Genomic DNA, 20,640 nt, shown 5'->3' on the forward strand with positions numbered 1-20,640 from the left:
TAATTGGTGTGTACAGTTGATTGTAAGCATCTGGGAGCTAAGTGCATGTCCTGGTGCCATGAGGTTATAAAATATAGTTCTGGTTGTTGCAATGCAAGTTCATAATGTAAATTTTATCTAAGAGTCTGACTGTGAGACTCTCCTAGTGTGTCATATTGTGTTGTCGAATGGTCATCTCTGATTTCAACCATGTATGAGTTTTGTAGTTTTAGCACAGAAAACTTGATGTACTGTTTATTCAAGGTTAGAGGGAAAGAATACCTGTTTGGATAGGAATGAGGAAAGAGAGATATTTGTGATGGTGGTGTTGAGAAAGAAGGGAGAAAATTCAGAACTATCCCAGCTCATAAATTGTCAGTTGAAATCTGCTTCTCCAAATATTGAAGGATCAGTACTTTTTTTTTCCATCCAGAAAACTACCTTGCATCCTTCAAAGGACAAATTTGCCTTATTTTCTTATTTTGTCTACACTTGTTAAAGATGTCTAATTCTAGCCATGTTATCCATTAGTATCTATTCAATGGATCTTCGGGTAAAAAGCATTGGAAATTTGTACATTTGGTCCTCCAGCTAAGACACATGTTCAGTTTCCCTTTATACTGTTCACACATGTGACAAAGTACAAAGGACTCTGGTGGCTCTGTTTAAGGTTCTCCTCATTTCCACGGGGATGTGTCACTCTGCTCGAGTGGGGAAAAATGAAGAATTATATTTGTTTTCTTTCTTTAATCAGTTGCCTCAACACGAGTATTACTCTTCAGGAATATTTCTAATTGAGCTGATAAATGAGTGACAAGTCCAATAAACACATCCTAGCGCACACGTCCTACTGTTAGGGAAGTGCAATGCAGAGACCACAGATGTTACTGTCCTTTCTTCAATGGTTGAGTGAAAGTGTAGTGGTAGAAAAATTATCTACTCGAATATACAAATATATTATTTGACAAAGGCTGATCACTTCTGTGGTATCACCCAGTCTGACTTTGATCTCCTCTTTTTACTTTGTCTTCCCTTACTATTGATCTTGCCTTCTATAAATAAGCACCATCAGTTAGAACCTGTTAAACAAATTTTTTTCTATGAAGATAGAGCAGGCCTTTGCTGTCATGACAGTGTGCTTCCCAATGAACCCGTGTCAGAATGTTGTTATTATTTCCTGCGCTCTGTATGTATTTTTGTGTCAGTTTGGAGTTGTGGGGGGGGTTGAGCAAGCTTTAAGGAAACGCTGGTGGTGAAATGTCTGGCTGAGTGGTCAGCCATATACAAAGTAAGGAAATGGTTGCAGCCAACTCTCTTACTACATGTAGTCCAGATGAAGCAGTGGCTCAAGATGGTGGATTCTGCTTTCACTGATAACAGAATGCAACATATTTCTTCCTCCCATTTTGGAGCAAACAGGCTGTCAGAGAGTAGTAAGCTTGTCACAAGGATTTAATCCTCCCAAGGTGAATCTTATACACAGTCCCTTGCTCAGGATGTTTTGTGAGCAAAAGTTCACCCCTGCTAGATAAGCTGTTTTGACTGAAATTGCAATCAGCTTCCAAGGACTACAGAAAAGGCGTTTGGATTTAGCTGGAGAAAGATTGCATTTTATTCCTTTTTTTTCTCCCCCTTCAAACAGCAACCGAGTACTGAGTGCAGTGGGTTGAACTTCAGTGAGGATAAAACTGCTGGAGAAAATGGTCTCACCTGAACCATTTGCCATCAGTGAGCTTTTGGATCTCAGAGAAGCCCTTTCCCTGCAGGTTGCAACAGATGAAGGCTAACTCCTTTAAGGATTACTCTCTTATCAGGCTTCTGATGTCTGAACCTGGAAAATGTGATCTGTGACAAGTGGAAAAGTGGTAGAAGATTTTTGTGGAAGTTCCAGAACTGTCATAGTTGTGGACTGTAATTGCCCTGTAATTGAGTGCCCTAATATTGACTGGCTTTGAACTGAACTGCCTTCTCCCTTAAAGGGAAAAAATCAGCTGACTTGTTAATTTAGTATCAGTTAGACTAGTTTGAACAGGGAAATATATATATATTTTTTTCCTGAGATCTGCTTTGCATTTAATAAAATGAATTTTTTGACAAAATCTTTAACATTACTCATCCTCTCAACTTCTTTGAGGATTAGACTGTTGTGCCCTCTGCTACTGATCTGTGGTTTTCACAGGCATCGGATCTCTTGCACAGTAATGTTGATTTCTTATAGAAAATTGTAACTTATTCATAAGGTGTGTGTGAGGGTTTTTTTTAATCGTTATTTTGGAAACCTTAATGTAATGCAGTTGTGGAGTCAAAATTCTTTTTAGGATTCAGTGGAGGTGCTTTATAGGTAGATATTAAGACTTACAGAAATTCGATGTTTAGAACTTAGATGTTATAAAGTAGAATTGCTCCCTTGACTTCAGAGAAGAAATGCTGATTTGCTGCTGATAAGGAGCTGGCTTCAGAATGGGAAAATACATGGTTTATCCTATCCCTGTGCCAATGCAGGATCGCTTCAGAAAGCATGTTCTTGTGAAATCTTAGTGTTATGTCAAATTATTCTTCCCTTTTTTGTGTGACAAGACTTTGTCTGCTTTCCTGGTTGACTTTTACAGAGTTAAGCAAGTCTCACAGTCCTGGTGGTAGTGACTGAAATTTCCCCTTTATCAATTCCATCACAGTATTTCTAGTAATCTTGCAGTGTCTCGAGCATGGACTCAGATGTGAACAATCCAAATCATTTATTACAGGTTTTAACATCCCTTATATACTTTCACAATTTCTCTCTTGTAACTTTCCTGCCTTTACATATCAACAATATAACTTCCCAAAACAGTCCTTAACTGTGCGTACAGGCGATGATCCAATCAGGGCTGTGAATCTTCCCAAGCCATGCACTCTTCCTCCAATTAGGGTCTGCCATCACGTAGCTTACTTGAACTTGTTTCTCTCTTCTTCTGGAAGTGTCCTTGGTTCTCAGCCTTCCTTTCTCATGTTGTTTACCTTATGGTATGGCATGGCTATGCCTGTTGACGTTTCTCTGTTATGGTGTTTACTGTGTACAAAGTGTACCTGCAGGTTGTCTCTGGAAGTAGTCTCACATAAGAGTAACACATTAATTGATGATTTAAATAAAGACAAGAAAGGCTGGAAGTTCCTGTAAACCTATTTCAAATACATTATCTCAGCAAAACATCATAAACTTGGGATGTCTGCTCCCAGAAATAGAGCTAAAAGATGTGAAAACTGCTTGAAAATGAATTAATCCAGGTTTTGTTTGCATAGGTGTGGGAAGTTTTTGTGCCTGACTGATAACTGGAAGCGAATGCTTTGTGCAAACTCTTTCCTTCAGACTTAACAACAGTATAATTTGTGTTTTCAGTGCACTGGCTTATGCTTCTGTTTTCTGAAGTTTTCTGCCCCATGGTGCAGTATTCTTCATGACAGTATGGTTCAATGTGACACAAAAATCAATGCTGCTCTTAGGAAGGGAACTTATGATGTAAAGAAGAGTGGCCCGTAGATCAGCAGTGGGACTTTGTGAAATATCAAATCTGAGATAGTTAGTTTGATACATAGTTCTGTGTGATCAGAACATTCTGCATTGTATCGAAACCCCCCCTACAGTCCATGAAGAGGAGGTATTTTTTTCTGCTCTGGTCAAGTATTTCCTGGTTTTCAAATCTAACGGCAAGTAAACAGTTCAGGAGCAGGAAGGGATCCAGGAGCCTTCCCTGAAGTGGGAAACTGGAAGGAAACTTGCAGCATGTTCAAGGAAAAAAAGTCTGTCTCCTGACAACTTATGGTCCAGATTGTTCTGATTTTTCCTGGCTTTCAGTGTCTCTTGAGATTTTAATTTGCCTTTTCCATGTGAGTCTCACGCTGAGCTCGTTTTTTTTTGTTTTTTTTTTTAATGGGACTTTTCGTGACATAGGTTTTCCCAAACACTTGCAGTACTGCTTGGTAATCAGTCACCCTCAGATGAATATTTTTAATTATGAGCTTCTGACAAAATCACAGACTTATGGAAAAGACATATTAGGTCATCTTGTGCAACTAGCTGGCAATGAAGGATTGCTTGCTACAGTACATCTCATAATGCCTTGTCTTTTCCATCCTAAATTTATAAAGCATAGTGGATTCTTTCAGTTCTCTTAATTGACTGACTTAAATCCTGCTGCTGAATTTTTTTCTGACATACATGAACCCAAATAAACCCTAAAGTCACTTGAAAATGTCATAGGAAAACAATTTAAACAGTTACATGATGATGGGGTAAAAAAAAAAAAAAAGGTGGGGAGGGAAGCCCTCAGCTGTAAGGTTACAGTGTTCTTACTAGGTTAGCCATTGTTATTGCTATATCACAACATTGTTTTATCTGTCCCACCTGTACTACATTTTGGCTCTCTTTCCTTCTATAAGTCCAGTAGTACAGTTTCTGTTTTACAGGGCTCAAAATCTTAGTTCTACTTGAAGGTTTGATTGACATTAGTGAGGAAGAACCCTATCTGCACAATGAGCACTTGTGGAAATAGCCCCTATCATTTTTCTGGTTACCTGCTTTTCTCCATAATACTTGGCACAAAAGTTCTGCAATGGAATGCCTCCTCTGGAGAGTTATTTCTTTCATTCCTGGAATTCTGTGTGGTAACATAACCTTGTTACTGGAGTCCTTTTTGTTTTAACCTTTGAGTTTTCTATTTCTAATCTAGTCACTAATCAAGGGGAAGGAATAGATGATCAACACATGTAAATCTGTAAAGCATCATGAAATGAAATTAGCTTGTTGTGCTTCTTATTTTTAAGGTTCTTGTTTCTAATTTGAGTTTATGTAGCAGCATTCACCCTGAATTTGACTTCAATTTAAATCCCAATGGATTTATAGTAGATTTCAGTGTGTATATTTTGGCTTATTTCTTTATTTCTGAGAAATTTTCTGTATTTCCTCTTTTCTCCTATGTTGTTTCTGCTTTAAATTCTAACGTGAGATTTCACTTGCCATCATGAGGAGTGTTGGACAAGGCAAAATAGACTTGTGCCAAATTATTGACTACATGGCACTGTGTCAGATCATACAGTGTTTCTACCAGTGAAAGCATCTGGTACTTTGCCTTGCTGGTTCTGCAGGTTAGCTAGAGAAGTCACATTCATTTTCTGTTATTGTCTTTAGGGCAAGATACGTCCTCTCCTGCTCCCTCTTAAAAACCTTTTGCCTGAAAATAATTGCAAGAAGCTTTTAAATTAGAAGTCCCTAAGTAGGAGTTGATTTTTCCAGTGGCTAGAACTTTTATTGATTTAATCTTTCAACTTATTAAATAGCAAGATCAAGAATTCTGTTTTGTCTTAATAGCTGAATCTCAGAGTCAGGTCCCAACTGGAAACTATCTCTCATAGTACAGAAGTTTGATAAATTTCTCCATGGTACAGATTACAAGTTTCAGTCTTTCCAGGTAACAATTGCCTATGTTCTTTCTACTGGAGGTTTGTAAATGAACTTCTGCAGTTCTCTCACTGTAGAGATTACCAGAAATATATACACCACAGTCAGAAAATCATTGTGGGTTTTTTTTACTAGTATTATTTTTAAATCAGAGGAATTAATCTTGTAAAGTATGGTCAGAGTGTGCCATTGTTAGGATGACAAACAAGTATTTGACTTTATCTCCAAATTTCTTTTTTTTCTGTCTCTTTGGACTTCTGCAGTTTGGTCTAGAAAACATCTGTGGTTTCTTAAAATGCCCATTTTCCTTGAAGATTTATGCATCAGTATTTTACTGAATTAAACCTTGAATCTAAGCATCAATGTATCTTCAAAATTAAGAAAGCCTTTGCAGAGAGAGACCAAATTGATTTCTTAAAATGAGATTAATTTTTAAATATATTAATATGAGTAAGAGTTGCTGTTATTAAAAAGAAGTAACTTTCAACTTAAAACAATAGTAACATTGTGTAGGTCTGAACTTTACATAAATCTTTTAAAGATGAATAACTGGATATAAGTTGCACTCTTTCTTTGTGTCACATCTGTCATAATAGTCTGATGTGATAGGGTTTCCTGTGAATATAACCACATACATGTCTGCCATTTGCAGGCAGATGTATAGATGTTTTGATATAAGTGACTACAGAAGGTGCAAGACAGTGAAGAATAACATCCTGCACATGACACATTACAATCTCCTTGGGCTACTGAACTAATTGCTAACTAGTAGTGTCCCATGTGACTTTGTATCTCATTCTTCTGGATTAACTCTGCTAACTTAAGTAAATAAATGAGTAAACAAACAAATAAATAGAAATACAAGCTTCTGTAAAGAAAAAAGTGGTAGTAAGTGAATGCAGGTTCAATAAAGTGTCAAGTATTAATAGAACAGTAATTCTTATTGACTTACAGACATTACTTTGAAGAAGGTTTTCTGTATAATATTCATTCTGGATTAATACACAAAAAGGTGACTAGAGTAAGTGCCAACAATATTAAATAATCTTCTTGTGGCTGTTATGTGGAAGAAGTGTGAAAATAATCTCAGCCTCATAGCATCCTGGTTCATTTCTTACAGAATATGGTGCAGACAAGACTAAAAAGTACTGCAAAAGCTCATTTACAGTCTGTAACATCAATGACCAGCCTTATTCTAGAAATCATGAGAGATTTTTAATCTAACATAAATCTAAGCTTTCATAATAATTTAAGTATAATCAGGAGTTCATAATGTGGAATTCATTGAGGATCATCTATCATTATTATGAAGGCTGAGAGCATGCAGGATCAGACGTGTTGGTTGTCCTAGTGCCCTCGCTTTCACCCCTAGCGTCAAGCTCTACAGCACATTAAGCTTCTTAACTAGTCTTCTGTATTTTTCAGCTGTTGGTCCTGTTACAAATATATCTCTGCTTTGTAATGCCATAACCAACTCCTCTCTACAAAGGAAGCCTGTCAGGCCTTTTCAGCATTTCTTCTGTGCATTGTGCTTGCAGACACTGGGAAGAGCAAGGAAAAGATTTAGTAAATGGCTTTGTGTGCAGCATTGACCACAAGCACATCAGTTGTAACTACTAGTACTCTCCGTGTCTTTATGTATAAATAGATTTAGAAAATACCCTAGAAACTTGAATCAATCAGATACTTTCCTTGTCAGTTAGAGGATGTTTTTTTCCTGTGGAGTTGTTTTATGAAATGCTTGCTAGCATTAAAGTTTTGTGAAGAGAATGAAAAAGGTTCTTAGGTTCCCTAAGATGGAATAGATCCTGTACATAGCTCTGTTGTCCTTGCCTGTGAAAAACATCTGCAATGGTCACAAGCAATTCAGATTCTTATTTTCTCTACATCTTAGATGTAGAAAGCTAAACAGTAGAAATCTTCAGGTACCTATTTTTATAGGGATATTAAATATAAGTGTTTATGAAGAATCCACTATTAAAGTGCCAGCAGATGGCATTGAATGATATATGCCATTCCTGTTTCTTGTAGAAAGTAATAAGGTTTTACAGTACCATGTACTGAGAATTGCTTCTTCTATATGCCTTTCCTGAGCTATGTATGTAGTCCAACAAAGGAGGCCAGTATACAGAAGTTAGGCATCTGGTTTTAGATCTTCAGAATATTAGAAGGCTTTAAACTCTCTTTATATGCCAAAGCTTTTATTAATCAGACACCTCTGGTCACGTCCATCAGCTGCAGAAATTCTGTCTGGGTTGCCTCCCGTAACAGAACCATCACAGTTGCACAGATCTGTTGTTTCTTAATGTCTGCCACAGTTGTGCTCTTGACTCCACTGATGGTGAGTGACTATTAGTTTACAGGTTTTTTTTACCTCTTCATGCTTACCCTGCTAACAGAATTTTGAAGGGGAAAAAAAAGCAAGGGAAAATACATGTAAGAAAGACAGAAGAGAAAATAGTGGGGAGAAAAAAGATATGTGGAAACAAAACACTAGTGGTGTTCTGCAGGCCCCCGTTTTGAAACAGGGTCTCAATGTTTACATTAGGAAATACTTTTCCAAGAGCATGGTCAGGCTCTGGAATGACCTGCCCATGGAGGTAGTGGATGCTCCATCCCTGGAGGTGTTCAAGAAACATTTAGATGTGAGGGACATGGTTTAGTGAGAAATATTAGTGATAGGTGGGTGGTTGGACCAAAGGATAATTTTAGTGGTTGCAGAACTCATATGCATACTAATGAAGTCTGCAGATGATACTGAATTAGGAGGATCTGTTGATTCCCTTGAATGCAGACAGCCTAGTGGGCTGTGCAATCACCAGTCATGTGAAGTTTAATGAGAGAAAATATTGTACTCTGTATCTAGAATGAGGCAATCCTGTGTATTTGCACAGAGTAGGGGACAGAGGAGGTTGAAGAGCAGGCCTGTGGAAAGGGATCTGGGGGTTCTGGTTTTTTGGCTATTTGAATGTGAGTCAGCAGTATGCCCCATCAGGCAGCCAACGATGGCCTGAGGTGCTCTCTTCAAATACCTGAAAGTTCATTGCAACTTAAAGTTGTCACACACCTGTGATGTGTGACAGGACAAGGGGAAATGGCCTCAAATTGAAACAGTGGAGAATTGGTTTGGATATCAGGAAAAACTTCCCTTTACAGAAAGGGTTGTTAAGCACTGCAGTAGGCTCCCCAGAGAGGTGGCTGAGACACCATCCCTGAATGCATTTAAAAACTGGATGTGGTGCTCAAGGATGTGATTTAGTGGTGGGTTGTTCAGGTAACATGGTTGGGTTGCATTTGGACTTGATAATGTTGAGGGTCTTTTCCAACCTGAGCAATTCTATGAGTCTTTGTCTCTTCAAGACCATCTTCCTATCAGGAAGTTATAAATATGTGGAGCTTATTTTAAATCTTTCTTGTTTCATCTGGGCATTTTATAAGGGAAAAAAATCCCTCTAGTTATACAGCACAGTATAAATCCAACACTTCACACCTTTGCTTGTTGAATTATTCTGGCTTTTCATACTCACAGAAGAGCAAGTTGGCATCTTTAATGCAGACACAGATGTCAGACATCTTGTGAAGAGAACCAGCGTGCTGGAGTATGATTTATTTGGCAATGCACTGCAGCAAAAAAAGGGGAAATGATTTGGCTGTAGAATAGGAGATTGATTTGCATGTACCTCCTAGCCAAACAGTAGCACTGCCTTGATTGTTATCATGAGTTCATCTTTTTCTCAGAGAGCATGATGTCCCCTCCACTGCATTTCGCACTGATTCCCTGATTTCAGCATTGTCACTCAGTGACCTTCCTATCTATAGTCTTGTTATGTCAGAGGGAGTGAAATTTAAACATATTTTCAGTGATTAAGCAGTAAGCAAGTTAGAACACACAATATGTTTTTTGACCACATATTGCAATTTATATTTATATATATATATTATATATATCATTAGCTACATTTTTATATATGGAAATGCTAAGGAAGATACGCTGTTTTTGTCACTTCCAAATCTTACAAAAAGGAGAAGTACAGGGCACAGTCATCTATTATGATTATCTTCTTTTATTTATTTTAATGTTTTCTATACAGACAGTTGAGTCTGCTGCTCCATTGCTCATCTTTTTGACGAAACCCCACTTCTTTATGTGGACCATAATTCTGTCAATTCTCAGAGCTTTTTTTCAGTGTCATTTTACTCATGTTCCTCCGGTGCTACTTGTCAGGACACTTGTACATACAATTTGCAGAATCTCTCCCTTTAAGGGTTTGTGCAGTAGATACAGCTCACCACCCTATCACCAGGTAACTGGGATAGAGACCACTGGAAGGATGTGCCACAGCACAGAGCTGTGGCTGAAGATAGGACTCTGCTCTTGTGCCTAAGTCTATTTCTCAAGTCATTAAATATGACCCAATACCAACCACTATAGAGAGGTCATGTTCACGTGTTCAAACTTCAGAACTTGAGAGCTGAAAAGAGATGTGTTGAGCGAATATACTAGCAAGGATTAGAGAGGACTTTCATTTGCTACCAACAGTGCCGTTAGCACCTACAGAAGGTAATAAGAGAAGTGAGTAGATATTCTCCATATCCCTGCCTAGCCTTCGGCAGTTTGCAGTGCAGAAATTTTGAGATGAAAAATTTACTTTCCTCTTCGATAGCTCTTGATGGACTTTTATTCTATGAGTTAATCATTTGTTAAATAAATGTAAATGTTAACAGCTATGTGGAATCCCTAAGGAGGACAACAACTTAAATTTTTATTGCGTGAAGTAGTACGATTTTTTTCTTAAAGTCTTCTGTCTGCTAGTTTCATTTGATGTTCTGTAGTCCTTGTATGGGGGGGGTGGGAAGGTGAATATTGATTCTCTATTTACTGTCTCCATTCCACTCATGTTTTAAATATCTATTATAACTCAGCTGTCTCTCATCCAGGTTGAAGAGCTGTAGTCATTACTTGTATGAAAAGCATTCCATCTCTTAAATTGTAACATCTTTCTCTACCTTTTTCAGGTCTAATTCTCTTCTGAGATGAGAACATGAGAATGTGAAAGGTTGGAAAGATTAACTTCCTTCATATCCACAGTTAGACTGCATAACTGTTGTAACTGCAACAACATAATACAAAATAGGGAATGAAAGTTTCAGTATATCTGAGTAATCCAGAGTTATAAGTTCTCAGATAAATCCACAGACCGTTACATCTTGGAAATGTTAATATTATGCTATGTTATGTTATTTATGTAATTTTATGTTGTTTACACTAAGCATTTTTTACCACTCTAGCAGCTCACATCTCGATTTTAATTGCAGTACCTATTTTTTATTTTATTTTTTACGTTTTGATCTTCATTTTACCCTATAAACACAGCTCCAGAGTGCCTCTACACTGACAGTTTGACTCTTTTAGAAGCAGTAAAAATTCCATCAGGCTATAACATCCCACTGTTTTTTCCACTCTTTTTGTCTTCTCTACGAAGAAATCTGTACAAATCATATCTCTGGACTGGGACAATTGTGAGTGAAGGTTCTGGTCTAAGGAAATACTGGAAAATAATTCTAGTCTCACAAAAGATGTATATGAACAAACTTTTCTTCCACATTCTACAAGAAGTTAAAGGTAATGTTTTTTTATGTGCCTAGGGAGTTTGGAAGTAGAAACCCCAATAAGATATCAGATTTGTTTTCTATAACTCTCCTGGGTGCTCCTGAAGCTCCCATCCTCAAAGCTTCTTGTAGCTGCCTGTCTTCTGAGAGAGGCACACTTGTAGATACACTTCAGCAGTTGGGAGTGTGCTGTTCTCTTAAGTTATCTTGCATGAGATATCTGCATTTGAACCATATGTAAACAGGCTCTCTTAAATTCCTGCCTGCATCAAAAGATTGGAAGAATTCTCCTTTCTGCCTCTGTCCCTTCCCAAATTGAGTACAGCACAATGGGAAGCCAGTGCTGGTTGCTCTGAGGAAAAGCAGCTGGTAAGAGTCTTCCTTAACTATTATACAAGCATAAAAGGAATGAACCATTGAACATCGAGTAGTTAAGCATTGTGACTGTACCTTCCCCACAAAAGGATCAAAGCTGGTGAGATAGTCTACAATCTGAGATTTTTCCATATGGGAAATTGAGACACAGCATGATTTAAGTGGCTCACCCAAGGATAGAAAAAAGGAACAATGGCTAGAGCATTAGGTAGAGGCTTGCAGATATAATTCATTGCTTTTTCAGATGCTTCTGAAATTCACTGTGTGCTTTAAATAGATTTTTTTTTTTTCTTTCAGTAGTGTGAGATAATTACCATGAAGTTTTGAAGTGCTTCACTGTTGTATCGGTGTTCTGGACATGCAGCCAAGAGCAAGAGGAGTCAGACTAGAAGTTCCAGAGTTGTGGATGATTAGCTTGGCTGCCTGGTTATCCCTCTAAACAGAATTGCTGTTGTACTGATGCAGGAGCTTAATCTCAAGCTCTTTCTGTGGATGAACCTGAACTTTCCTGTTTTATTTCCTTTTTTTGATAGGAAATGAGTGTAATAGGAATGAAACTACTGAGCTCCCATGCAGTGGCACTTGTGTTGTGTTGAAAGGGCTGTTTTTATGTCATGGTAACAAGAATTTAGACGAAAAGGGGAAAAAGCAATTGAAAGATAAAAAAAAATAAAAATACATCTTCCATTTTCTAGCACACAGTTGGCAACACTGTTTTTCTAATTAAGATGATAGCATCTGGACTACTGTAATCCTTAAGGTTGTAAACTGTGTCATATTGCCCTCTCCAGAGCAGATTCATCAGTCAGCTGGCGATAATTTATGGTTAAAAGGAAAGGCAGTGCCTATTATTTTACTGTAGGCTGGCTTAAAAAAAAACAACTTAATTTCACATGTATTGTAGGAAGTAATTTGTTTAAAGCACCAAACACAGACAAAAACAAAATCAAGGAAAGCTTTTCCTCTGTTTTCCCTTCCTTCCCCTGTTAAAGGCTAATATAAAGGAGAGTTAAACTGAGGGTTTAATGATTTAATTTTTGTCAACCTCTAGATTAAAGTATGTATTATACAATGGAGTTTATTCATACAGTGCTGCTCAAGTTAGGTGCAGAGTAGAGAAAGAAGTGCAGAGCCTTAGGAGGAAAGAGCAGCATGGCTGATGGTGCTACACAACAGCTACCATTGAGGTAGGTGGGACAAAGCATAGAAAGAAATGAAACTGGCTGCAGAGAAAGGAGATTAGAATAAGTTGAAAGGAAATAAGAATAACAGAAATGAACTTTGCTAGCTTTGATCACTATAGCCCTTTCTTTAGCAACCAGTGGAACTTCTGGATTAGAGACCTCCAAATAATGCTGTTACCCTGCGAATCATAATACCTCAAAACAGAAGCTGTGTTTTTAGGAGGAGATAAAACTTAGACAAGCAGTATGTAAATAGTTACCACTAATACAGTTGCAGAGTTCCTCACTGAAAGAAATCTGAAGTTTAGCAATAATCTCAGCACCTTTAATGGGCTATGAAGCTTTTTTCATGTCTTTTAAGTCCATTCTATCAGAGGCTCAGAGCCAAGGCAGCAATGTTCTGAAACAGATTTTATGGGGTATGAAATGCACAAATCTTAAAAAACAAAAACATTGTGGAAAAACAATCTTGACAACAAACAATTGTAGGAGGTAATAAAATTATGAAAGTGTTTTGTGATTTTTTTTTTATTTTTTTTTGGGGGGGGGGGGTTTGCAACATTGCTTGAGACTCGGATAGATAAAGGCTGCAAACAGAGATTATAATAATGATAGCTAAACCCTTTCCTAATGTTTTATTTATTTTTATAGTGTAGGGTGAAATTAGAATTTCAGTTGGGTTTTTTTTGTTATTTTTTTCGTTCCCTTAGTGAAGACTGGTACTTTGATACGCTTGTATTCCTAGTTGTGCTGTTGTGAAGAAAAGCAATCAGACACAATGCTACTGTAATTTAATATTTTCCAATAGGGATGTGCTGTGGATGTAGGTTGAAAAAGTTTCTGGAATATTAACAAAAATCAAATCAAAAACAAGAACTTTGGAAAGTGGCTTAGCCCTAATATTTTGTAGAAGAGGAAAAATTTTGATAAATGGAAACATTCTTGATCTGCAGTATGAGTCAGTACTTTGTTTGTCTAACTGTTCTATTTGGTCTATCGAATCAAAGTAATAGTGAATTGAATCCAACACATTTGTCCCTCTCAGATATTATGCTAATGGCAAGCTGGTTGCATGTTATCCTTTAAAAAGAATTGGGATAACGCTTTATACGTAATAGTAAAAAAAAAAAACCAAAATTAATGTGAAAGCACAAAAGTGATCTTACCTTTACGAATGCTCTTCAGGTACTTGAGCTGTGAGCTGTAACTCCTCTACATCAACAGCAAAAAGGAGAGCTGGGATCTGTAGAGCAGATGAGGACCTGAGAAGTGTGTTCTTTGTCTTTAGTTGTGAAACTCACAACTGTGTCTGAAGTTTTGTTGGCTTGGTTTACAGAACCACGGTACAGTTGTCTGAACTTGCAGTGATCCAAAATGCAGAATGATGTGTCCTAATATCAAGATAATTTTATTGAAATTTTTCAGGGTGGCAACACTTACTCAGCCCAATGCTTTTGAAAAATGCAGTAAATTGCTTACCTCACATTTGAAACAGCATGAGAAAGTCAGATAAGACCATGATTTAAAATCTTTTTTATACAGTGGAAAAAATGTCGCAAAAAAAGCATAGCCAGACTTCTCTCCAGTCAGGCAATACTAGATGTAGTGAATCAGCCGCAGTCCTGCTTACAACGATGTATTTCCAGTGGCAAAGGCTGATTTTCTTCTTATTGAGTTATACAGCCATACTAGACTTATGACCTTCACAAGAGATGTGGGTGTCAGTGCTGCTGCAGTAGACTGTAGGGGAAGCTTCTATTTTGGTTTGTAATTCCCACCTGTAAGAGCCACCACACAGGGTCCTGTGCAAAAAGTGGAAGCTTTTTTATTGGATGACTGAACAGTTAAGTGATTCTTGAAACCCTGGTTCCACCGTGGCTCTTTAGAAAAAATAAAATAAAGTTAATTGACAGCATCAGGCTGACTTCTGTTAATGGTGGGTGTACATTGGTACTCTAGTCTCATTTCCCATCTGAGTATTCCTACTATCTGAATTAGTTATTAATAAAAGATGAGCCAGAGTGATAGATGTTCACAGTACTGTGACATCATGGTCTTGCAAATAATTGCTTCAATCCAAAGTGGAAACTGGTTCCTGAAGGGAGAAAGCACAGATTGTGGTTGTCTCAGTGGTGCACAGTGGGGAAAAAAGGAAATATTGCATAGAAGCAGGAGATCTCAGCATTTTTTTCCCAGCTGGAAATAATGGCCCTAGCTGCAATAACTAATGTGTTGGATGGAAAGTTTGTCATTTCTGAGCACATATGAGTGGTGGAGTTGTGAAAAATGGCTGGCTGTTCTCTAGTGTAGAAGGCAGACCTATGAACTGCAGGGACAAATTATTCAGGGGGATTATGTCTTTATATCAGGCCATCATTTATGTTCTTAATAAACAATTAAATAAATTTAGCTGCATATTTAAATCCCAAACACTTTAAGTTCCCAGCATAATGAAGGGTATATGCTAATCTAGCACAAGCAAGACTTTGATATAATAATTTTGGGAAACTTCATGTTTCTTTCACGTACAGAGTCCTGTATTAAGTAGGCTGCAGTGTGAATGTTACCTGGTCTTATTTCTGCATGCAGTGAATTGGCCTCACCTTCTTTCTCTGTCTGCAAGTCCATGCACAGAAGAATGTTTCAAATCACAGCCAACTGCTGCAAGTGCTCTCTAAGAAATCTTTCATAGAGGAAAATTATAATTAAAAAATTCCCATGTACTTACATTTTCATTTATTTACGCATAAAGTAATTGCATAGCATTTAAGCAAGTGGTTTTCTTTCAATTTAGTCTTGAAATCACAAGGTTTCTTTTCAGTGCGGAAGCATCAAAGATCTTCATTATTTACTCCATAAAAATTCAACCCTTTATCCTTGGCTAAAATTTTTACTTAGGATACTTTTGTCCAACAACTGCACCTCAAATGTACCTACATACAAACAGTTCATAAAAATGGAAGAACACTTTGGGATGACAGATAATTTTTGTAGTGTGCATAAAGAATTATAACTAGGGCCTTGAATGTTGTTTGTCTGAGGCTTTGACATGCTTAGAAATATATTCCTCAAATGAGTGTCATGAAGGAGTTTGGTTAATAGCATGTTTTGAGCAAACCTGTGATTCTGGCATGTTCTGGAAGTTTTAATTCTGGCTAATATCTGAAAATAAATGCTTGAAATCACTAGACTGGTAAAATATATACTCTTTGTTTTTATGACCTTGAGTTGACTGAAGTTGTAGTATCAGTGGGAGCACATTTTGAATTGCCAAAAAAAAACCCAAAAAACCTCCAAAGAGGACATTTGTTTGTGCAGAGGAAATTTGCTGGGATATCTTTTTCCAGATGCTGATATGTAAAAGAAAGGTCTTCATCAGAGGAAAGTTTGAAGAGAAAAATAAAAGGGAGGGAGAAAAAAGAGAGATATGAAGGCCAGACACTAGATCCAGAAAGAAAGAGAAGGGTGCGGATTGTGAGAGGGAAAAATGATACAGGAAAAACAGCACATGAGAAATTAGTGAACGAGATTAAGGCAAAGAGCAGAGCAAGCAAGAGTAAAAGCCTAAGAAGCACTGCTGGAATTAGGCCAGTGTTAAGCTGTGTCATTTTACAAAAGAGCCTTGATAGCTCTCATAATGAGGGTCAGACTAATTGAAATTCGTCGCTTTCTAATTCTGATGGTTAAATTCCAGTACAGATGAGTGAAATGCACAAAAAAGTACAGAACGAGAAAGAGCTCTCCAATATGACAAAGAAAATAATTATTTAAATATCAAATGTATGAGGAGAATAATATAATTTTTCCAACCTCTGAATTCTTCTTTGTTTCCAGTTCCCAGTAAATTAACGTAAAGCTATCCCTGAGACTGAACGTAAATGGAGTTCAATCAGGTTCCAACTTTAAACAGCAGGACTGAGGAGACTTAAATCTAAGTCATCTGAGTATGAATATGTTATTAAAAAGTTCTTCCTGTGTTATAGGCATAAATGTTATGATTTGGGGAGGAATAAACTGTATCATTGTGTGTAACTAAATGGCTGAGCCTATATTATAAATGCAAAGCTTAGCACAGGCTGACTCACAAGATCCTGACTGATACTTTCTTAAGAAGAGGTAACTTCATAGAGGGTCTCCTGTCATTATCTTTAATGATAATGTAGATGAGGGCGATATTTACGATGCAAGGTCTGTAGCTGGCCATTTATACCAGGAGAAGATCTGATCCTTCTTGTCTTTTTTTTTTTTTTTTTTTAATTAAATCATTGCAGGGGATAGATGAGACCAAGAATTCTTGACTTTATCCAAAGCAGAATTCCCTTTTTTTTTTTTTTTTTTTTTTTTTTTTATAACTAAAGTTAATAGATGTTTTAAAGCAAAATAAAATTTTAAATGTTAGGTTGTTAGGTTATATGAAATTGTTTGAATAACCACTTTTTACAACAAATACCTAGTATTATGGAAAAGTAATTACATAGAGTAAAAGACATGCCCAGTATTTTTCGTTTAAGGTAGGAAGTACCTGTCATTACACCTAAAATTTATGGGACATAATTCTTGCTTTCTACTCACACCACTTTAAAGAAGAGGCAACTCTGCTGAGACAATGCTGATATAAAATCTACTGAAAATCTGTCCAACTGTGAGGGGCCTGATTCAGCCAAACGTATGAACACATGCTTAAATTTTTTACCATTTGCTTGCATATTCTGTTGCTGAACTATAGCACGTGGTTTGTCAGATATGACATAGTCCAAAAATGAAAAAAATAAGTAATTTCTGAGCGTATGCAGAGCTGTAGGCTGTGTAAGTTAATATGTTCCCATTATCTTCCTGACCCTAGAAGTGGACCTGTTCCAGGTTGCTCCTTAAAGCTGTTGTATTTCCTGGGCATACAGAAATCTTGCTGCAGCTGGGTAGGAGGATGTATGAATCTCAGATTCTTCTGGAATCATGCTTGGTACTTGCAAAAAGCTAACTACATTGTTAATGCATTTAGATATTGTAGCGATTGGCACCTTAGAACTACTTAAGACAGGCAGGTATAAAGATTCTAGATAAATCTTTTGTAAATTTTGGTAGAAAATTTGCATTGTCCAGTGATGAAAACAAATCATTCGTGGAAAGACAAAACTGTCTAGTATTACACATTGAGGAAGTTAGTATATGTTTACTGTTTGATGAATCTTAATCACTTTGACATCTGTAGCAACAAGTTCTGTCACAGTTAGTTTCTGTCACAGTTATTATCCTCTCTCTTTTTTTTTTTTTTTTTTTTTTTTTTACAAGCTCCATAGCCCACCTATTTGAAATCATGCTGTATTTTTCATTCAGTCAGAGAAATCCTTTCTGAAGGCAGTGTCAGGGGATGCAGTGTCATTTAGGCTGGTCTAATAGGGAGAGAGAATTGAAGCTTAGTTATGTTCTCTGATGCAAGATTGCTTATATCCAAACAATACTCAGAAGTTTTGCATTTAAGTTTTGGAGAACAGTAGAGGAACTGGGAAAACAATTTTCTTGCTTCACATCAGGGTTGTTTTTGTGTTTTGGTTTTTTTTTCCATCTTGAGATGAACAGAAAATCTCTGCCACTGACTACTGACAATCATGCTAACTGAGCTTGATCTTGTTTTTGTTTTCTATTTGCAGTACTGAATGTCTGCAATCCACCCCTTTTCCCAAAATTGTGCATAAGCAAATTATTGTATCCAGATTGTAATCATTGGGCAACTTCCTGTTTGTCCTTGTTTGGGACAGTGGTTTAACTTTTAAGGTCATTGGTGAAAGAGAGTGATCAATGAGGTGTGATCTAACCTGTAACACCAAGACACTGATGTTTCCTGTTGAAACAAACCAACTCTCAGCATCACATGGTCACTCCATGAAGTAGGAATCGTTTGACAAATGACAGCACATTCAGTCCTGATTCTCTCCCAGTACCATAAGTTTTCTGGTCAGTTCTGGTACAGAGTAGTACACTTAAATGACACTTTGTTGATCCTACACATTTCTATTACCATTGAAATTCTTTCTGAGTTAGTCTTTACTTTATATTCTCAAAATCTTTCAAATTCCAGACTTCAGCCAGCTTTAAACTGGAATCTTTTGTTGTGCTGCACAACTGTTGTAATAAAACACCCAAATCTTTTTTCATTACCATCTAAAATGACATTACTATAGTTTTTAAAGGAAAAGTTGTAATGCCAAATAAATGAGCGTTTACTCTCTCACATTCATTGTCTCAAATGTATGTATAAACTCTTCAGCCAAAGTATTTTTTTCTTGCACATTATCCTAATACTAATGACAAAGAGGTACTTCGTAAGTGTTCAGTGGTGACAAATAGTATATTTTATAAATTAATTTCAAGTTAATGCTAAATTATTATGGAATTACATACTACATACACTTTACTACCAAAAGAGTTCATCATGATTAATGTTATTACAGTGAACACCAAAGGAATTAATAATGATTTGCACTTATTATAGAGTGGTACCAATGTAGAGAAAAGAAGGTTAGTCTAATTAAATTCCAGAAACCACTTTAGGGCTCTGCTGCATTGTGGAGGCTGGTTTTTATGTTAATTAATTCTGTATGAAAGGTTACTGAAGTGTTCTAATATTGTGCAAAGAGGCACTAAGAAATATTTTGGAACTGTTACATTTTTGTCTAAGATTTCTGGACCAATCAAGGTGGAGTTGTATCCATTATGAGCTCCTGCAGACTGTGTAAATGATAATAAATAATAAGAAACCAAAGATTCTAAGAGTTTTTGAGAGGTGAAGCTGAAGTGGGCTGAAGGTAGAGCAGACACGATTGAAGGGGGATCAAAACTCAGGCCTAGATATCCATATCATTTATTGCAATAGGCAGTTACTGGGCAATGCATTATGGACTTAACTCCCCTTCTGAATTACTATCCTCACACAAATGCTAGATCAAAGCTAGCTTAGATTTTACAGATATGATTTCACAGTGATTTTGAGGTGTTATAGTTAAAGGGGCTGAAAAGTATGTATTTCTGTACATTATTTGCTTTTTAGTGTTTTGGGGATTTTTTTTTCTTTTTTTTCCTGTGAGCAGAAAATGGTGGAAAGAATTCTTTGTTAGTACTTTGACCTGCCTAATTCATTTGCAGATTCCCCTAGCTGCTATTGAGTAATACAGATATTTCAGACTCGGATTCAAACCAAGAAAAATAGTTCTGAAGAAACAAATAGGAAAATTAGCTTTGCTGCTGCTTCTACTAAAATTCTTGGAAATTTTTTTACTTCTATCCTTCTAATAGACCTGTTTGGAAATCCTTTTCAGGTTGGATTTTTTCAAATCCCAATTCCCTTAAGCACATGCTTCATGTGTTAGGCATGTGTTTAAATTCTCTTGATTTAGAGCCGTGTACTTGAGGGCACTGCTGAATAAAGAAGGGTATGAGCATGTACTTGAATGCTTTGCTGATCAAAGGAATAAACCTTTTCATTTGATCTATGCTTAATGCGAGTTAGATCTCATTTATCTGTTATCCGGTAGTCAGGAATATATAAGAATACACCATATCTCTCTACTAAATATACCATGACTTGAGAAATTGAATTTTTGGCTACTGAAATAGGAAAGGCTACATAATACATTATGTTTCTATGTTTCTTTTTTTATATATATTTTATGATGTTAGTTGTAAACTACGTTTTCAACTTCTGTGGCCTCACTACAGATAAGAGGCGAAGGAGAGTCAAGACAGAAAGAATGAGAAGATGGAAGAGGGGTTTCATTAAATTCGTATATTCAGTATAACACAAGAATGACTCAATATGTTTTATGTTCTTAATGTTTTTCTTTCTATATATACACTATGCAATACATCTCTACCTTCTTGCACTAACAATTTATATTCAGGGTACTCTAATGAAGTATGTCTTGAGTCTCCTTTTCATGACTAATGAGGAGACAACAAGAATTTGACTAATACTAGTACAATTACTGGAGCAGCGAAGCGTGCATCTCTGATTAGACGTGATAATTTGCAAGGCTGGGCTCTTCACATTAAGTTTGCAAACAG

The sequence above is a fragment of the Cyrtonyx montezumae genome, unplaced genomic scaffold (assembly GCF_038088225.1).
Source record: "Cyrtonyx montezumae isolate F1298 unplaced genomic scaffold, pur_monq_1.0 scaffold_4, whole genome shotgun sequence".
In the NCBI taxonomy this organism is placed as follows: domain Eukaryota; kingdom Metazoa; phylum Chordata; class Aves; order Galliformes; family Odontophoridae; genus Cyrtonyx; species Cyrtonyx montezumae.